This window comes from Montipora foliosa, chromosome 9 (assembly GCF_036669935.1).
Source record: "Montipora foliosa isolate CH-2021 chromosome 9, ASM3666993v2, whole genome shotgun sequence".
Lineage (NCBI taxonomy): Eukaryota > Metazoa > Cnidaria > Anthozoa > Scleractinia > Acroporidae > Montipora > Montipora foliosa.
The window spans coordinates 30,486,416-30,492,641 of record NC_090877.1 but is presented as its reverse complement, the minus strand read 5'-3'; positions in this window follow the sequence as shown (position 1 = coordinate 30,492,641).

Sequence of the window (6,226 nt, the reverse complement as noted above, 5' to 3'; positions counted from 1 at the left end):
ATCTTAACTGCCAAACTCTTGCTATGGAACCCTTCAAATTGTCATTTCTTGAGTGCCTTTCACTCTACAGTTATCCTATTTTGCCAAGTGTGTTCTTTGCACAACAATCAAAACACAAAAATAGCAACGCACGCAACAAATTTAGTCGCATTTACCTCTTCGTCGAATTCTCATGCTTAACACAGGAATTTTTAGTTGTTGTGAAAACCTTTGTCTATTCGTTAGTAATCACCCTTTCAAATTTCAGAGAAATCGACCGGTCTGCGAATAGGCCAAGTGGATGTTCTGCATAATCGGGCAAGTTGGGACGATCAAGTTGCGCGTGTGACCCGTTATAACAATTTTTTTACAAAATGTTCCCGAATCGTCAAGTATCACCACAGAAGATAATTGCAACAATATCATTCTAAAAGCTTATTCTACGCAAAAAGTAGGTTCTGGAGGTAATTTTGAGAGTGGAAATCGAGTTTACGGAAGACGATAAATACAAACTCACGAGGCATGGTATAGATCGTTTTCACGTGACGTCATCATTTTCTAAAATCCAAAACTAAAGAGCCACGAAAGTTTTTATCCTCATCAGGCATAAGAGGCGGTAAATTTGTATCCATTTGCAATTTTAAAGCTCAATAGCGTGCTTCGTTTGGAAACCAGAGCATTTTGAATTTCTGAGTTATAGCGGTGCGTGACACGAGGCGACGATCGAGTTTATTGAGAAATATATATTTATCTCATGGTTTTGAGCCTTTTTAGTGCTAATAGTGTAAATAGTTGTCTGTTCAGTACAGATGATCACTCGCCTACATAGCCAAAGTAAGTAACAGATGTTGACACTATTTTCCGGCCGCCATATTGGTGCACCACAGATGTGCACCAACATGGCGTTTTCCTACTAAGCTCTGTAAATTTCTGCGAAACATTTCGACGAATATCTGAAGTTTGGGGAAACGCACAGGCCTAAAACTTGGAGAAGTGTCTTCTTCATTTATCTTCGACAACATCACGAATTCTTGACTTTTTCCACTGGATGGTTTTCCATTTATTTTTTTATTGCGTGACAGTGAAAATGATCTATATTTCATTAAGTTAACACAACTGAAAGACGCTAACCTCATTTTGACACGAAAATGCTTTACTATTGCCATAAAAACTATCCAGTTAAGCTGGTATGTTACAAAACATGATGAATTCATAAAGGCCACCTTTTCCAGCGAAGAGTTTTTGAAACAAACAACATGTTTGCCATTAGAGGCAATCATTCTTTCAAAAAATTCTTGGCTGTCACATTTCCAATTATTGTTTTTTACCTGAAGACTGTGCAGAGAAAAGAGATCACAGATCCACTTAAGGTGTTCGCTTCCTTCTTTGTCTTTTTTGAACCCATAAGTTACCAGAGAATTTTCCATTTGGTTTCAGTGTTCTACATAACAGCACACTTGGTAAAATATTAGAAATACAGCTCACTTTGATTTCGGCTCGACGGCGATAGGTGTTGTCGAGGTCCATTACTCGTCGACTTTAAGATTCCAGATATTTATTTTTCACCGTCTGTCTTATTTATCCAATTGACGTTCCATTCTTGAGCTCCATAAGGGTATATTTTGTTTAAAGATGCACTAAAACGCCACGCGCGTTACAATGACTTTCGACGCCATTGCAGATTTAATAATTAAATGTTCTCCTGTGTGCACCAAGGAAATCTACGCATTACCCCAGCCCCCTCAAACCTAACAAAATACGCACAGAAGACTCTAAGCACAAAGACACCACTTAGCAGGGGAGTGACAGGCAAGACTTTTACCGACACGGAAAAAATATAAAAAAATAAAATAAAACCAAGAAATGAAACGCAGATTCCGACTGGGTTTGGCAACCCAGTAAAAACCCCCAAAAAATTCTGACGTCATAAGGCCCTCCTCTGATACACTTTTCAAAATATCAGTTCCATTTTTTTTTCAAACTAGAAATTCCATGCTTCAGTGTACGAAAATTGATGGGACGGTTTCAATCCGGTGAAAAAAAAGCCCTATATCAATCATGAGGCAAGTGTTGTTATCTTCACTGGGGTTTGAGTCAATCAACGATCAGAGTAAGCTTGTAGGGCCGGAGTCCATTTATAGTAATATATAGATTTAGCCAAGCCTAAAAGCGGAGCTCCCTGGTTATTTATTCTTACTGCCTGTACGGTTTGTGAAAATAAAAGGTTTCGGATTGTCCGCATTTTGATGTTTCTGGTTGCTGCTTTAATAATTAAATCATTTTCTTTGCTTCCTTCTATAGAAAAATTCATTGCCTAACTAATGACTTCCACGGTAAATTTTACTCTAAAAACCGATATCGCATGAATTACGAAGCGATGAGTGCGGCATCGGTTTTTCCAGTGAAATATACTTTGCAATTCACCAGTTTGGCAATAATTTTTTCTTGAACCGAATGAGTTTTAAAAGAAAACAAGCATTAAGCACAACCTCAGCGAGCGAATTGAAAAGGAAAAAAAAGCCATTTCAGAGTCAACTGTCAATAGCCAGATAATAGGAATCATGCTAAAATTAGAAGCCATAAAAACAACTTTGTCAGTTCAAGGTCAAAGAATAGTTTTACTGATGTACTTTATTCCACTAAGATCCTTCACTTTTTGATGTATTTCATTGAAAAACGCCAGGTTGGCTTGGTACAAGAATCGGCAAACTACAGCAATGCAACCAAGAAAGGACGAACTTCAAACACGATCTGCGCCAACACTTACATAACATTTGGGTGCTTTAAACAAACTTCTGAAAACACAAGCTACTGTGATTTCCCCCTAATTTTACGACAACTCATTGCGAATACGTTTTTATAACATAAGAGCAAAATTTTCTTGTCACCGTCGAGGTACAACAAAAACTAGTTGGGCAAGCGGATTAAAAAAGCACTTGTTCGCTTGCATTTTAGAGGAAAACAAACAAACAAATAAATCAACTTTTTCTTTTTCTTAAAAAATTCGATTTTCATTCCTGAAAAAAGGAGGAACCGATTAAACCACCTTTTAAAAATTCTCATCCACTTTAAATAACGCATCCGTAAAAATAACAAACGGTTTAGTGCCCAAGGAAAGAATTTGTGTTCTAAGTATGAGCCATTACTGGTATTCTGTTTTGTCGTTGTCGTTCTCTTTCGCTCAGTCCTTTCGTTTCTGTTCTAGACATAGGTCCTCCAGGCATCATGTAACCTTATCAGCGCTTCTAAAGATATGCCAGAAATTGCAATACTGAGAAAAAAGCGGCTCTAAGCAAATTAAAAATTAACACTCAGCTTTAAGTTTACATCCTGCCGATGCTTGACTTGAATAACAGCGTAGCCACCAGTGTGGACCACAGATATCGTGTCATACTGGATTGCATAGATGCCAAGTCTCCAGCTTTCGGCTGGAGACTCCAGTTTTCAGACTCAATCTCCAGCTCTCCAGCCGAGCAAGCAAAATCTCCAGCTCAGCTTGGGTTAACAAATTTTGTAATACATATATCATATAAAATTATTGTTCTACAAACGTAAAACTGTTCATGATCTGAGAAATCGTGAAATCGACGAGAAATCAGCGGCAAATTGACGAGAAATCAAGAAATTCTAGACCCCGGACCCCTTTTCTTCTCACTGCTCGTGTTTGTTTAGCCGAAGTGACCTGGGATCGACTTGTTTTTACGCATGTCTAGCGTGACATGTGACGCTCTCTCTCTCCAAGCGTTCGCTCGCATTAGGCGCTCCATTAAATCTCCAGCGAGCCTCTCCCTACAACTTGGCATCTATGGGATTGAAACCAGCAAAAAATGCAGAAAGAAAACATCATCCAAACCGTTTTCCACCTGAACACGAAAAGCGTTTGACTGTGTAATATATAGTATGGCCGTGTAGCCGCGTCGAGCCACAGAAAGTGAGTTATGTTCAGGTGAGTTCACCTAGGTTGAGCCTGCAATCCCATCGAAAACCAGTACCTGGTCAGCGGTCAACTTAAAAAAAAAAACAGCTGACCTCGGTGAGCTAAAGCTTGAGCCCGCCATATGGTCATGTGATACTGGTCGGCGGATACCTTGTTCTGACAGGTGTCAGTTAATCAAAAGATGGATGTCCAATATCAAAGATGTCTGCTGTAAACTAGCATGATACTGGTCACATTGGCATACATGGAGGGGTGGACGGACGGACGGACGGACGGTCATGACGTCATGGCTATAAAACCAAATTTTCTCGCACCGATGGGTTACCATATTTTCTTAAAAATGGTGCTCCGCGCGCGCGCGGAGCTCCGCTAAGAAGTACAGTAAATTAACCATAACTTTTTAAGGATTAAACCACTGCAAAAACCGTGTACGATCAAAACTTGCTCTACGTTGGATCAAAATAGATCGTGACCACACCATAAAAAACTTTAAAATAGAAAATATCCTGCAAAGGTTGGTCAAGACAACGTGAACATAGGCGTTGTTGCTTGCAATATTTCGGCTGGCCAACACCAGCCTTCTTCAGGTTTATTGAATGGATAAATGCTAGTAACAAGATCTTTATATTTACCGGAAATGACATAAAAATGCTACGTGATGTGTTATAAAAACGGAAATGCATAAAAAAGAGGAGAGAGAATAATACATGATAACAAGATGAAAAAAACAAAAGAAAATTAAAAGGTAGCTAAACTAAATTACATTTCATCTCTTCTGTTAAGGCCTGCAGGCTCCAGTGTTTTTCCTCTGTGTATGAGGAATGCCTCACGAGCCTTTCTGATGGAGTCACGACTAGTGTGTAGTTGTTCGAGTGGTATAAGGATCATGTGATCCTCCGCGTGACCACTGGTCAGGAAGTGTCGTGAAACCGCAGTGGGGGTATAACTACAAAAGGGGCTTATAATAGGTCGCCTATGTTCATTAAAGCGGTCTTTAAGACGACGTTTGGTCTCTCCGATGTACTGAAGATTACATTTAGTGCACTGAATCATGTAAATTACATTAGGGGTTTCACAAGTAATATGTGATTTGATTTTGAAGGTTTGTCCAGTACTATAAAAAGTATATTGATTACGGCCATCCTCAATAAAAGGACAGGCGGTGCAACTAGTTTTATTGCACCGAAACGAGCCGGATGGAGACCCAGATTGGTCGGTGTAAGTAGGTTTCGGCAATTTAGCTCTAACTAGAATGTCACTAATGTTTTTACAACGCTCCGACAATGACACTTACAAACAACGCTGTAAGGAACTTATAGACTACCTCGTCAACCGAGGTTACGAACTTAATTTCCTTAAAACCCAGATACGACGTGCTTCTGACATTTCCCGGAACGACGCTCTTAAACCCAAACCTAAACAACAGACAGATACTGTTCCGTTCGTCATTACCTATAACCCCGCTTTACCTAACATATCCCGTATAATTCACAAACACTCAAACGTGCTTTATTCATCTGGTCGCTGTAAAAATGTTTTTACTAATCTCCCTTTAGTAGCCTACCGGCGTTGTAAAAACATTAGTAGTTGCACCGCCTGTCCTTTTATTGAGGATGGCCGTAATCAATATACTTGAACCCCTGAAATCAGGATACCGATGCGACGCTCTAACCAACCGAACTATGAAGCTACTGACGTTGGAAGCTGGTCATTTGTGGGTCATTTCGTTCATTGATTCATTCCTCACGGCAAAATTACAACCCACAAATGACCAGCTCCCATTTTGGTCTCGTGCCCATGGTCGTGCAGCCAATGATATCTTGAATTTTAATGACGTGCAATCAATCAATTTATTAAAGTCATAGCGTGGGATTGAGGTTGCCCTCAGTAACCGAGCCAGAGACTCGTGTATAAAACGTATGACAAAAACAGAAATAAAAAATAAAAGTATACACATAATATCAATAATATCAAAATTTAAAAGTAGGAGTTACATGAAATTATAAACAATTGTTATCTAACTATAACGTTGTCGGAGCATATTGTCGGAGCAAATTATCACATAAACATTAAGAACAATTTATGATTGGCGATAATTATATAGACGGCTAGTCCTTAAATTTAAAAGATTAAGAGACTCCAAATTTTTATGAAATGCATTTAAATTGGGTGACTGTTTAATATATGTAGGTAGCTTGTTACATAGGTGAGTAATCTTATAAGTAAAAGAAAGGCTGAACAAGGTTACAACCACCTGCCCTTAAGTTATAATGTGGAAACACGGAACTTAAACAAATCAGAAATGTAACT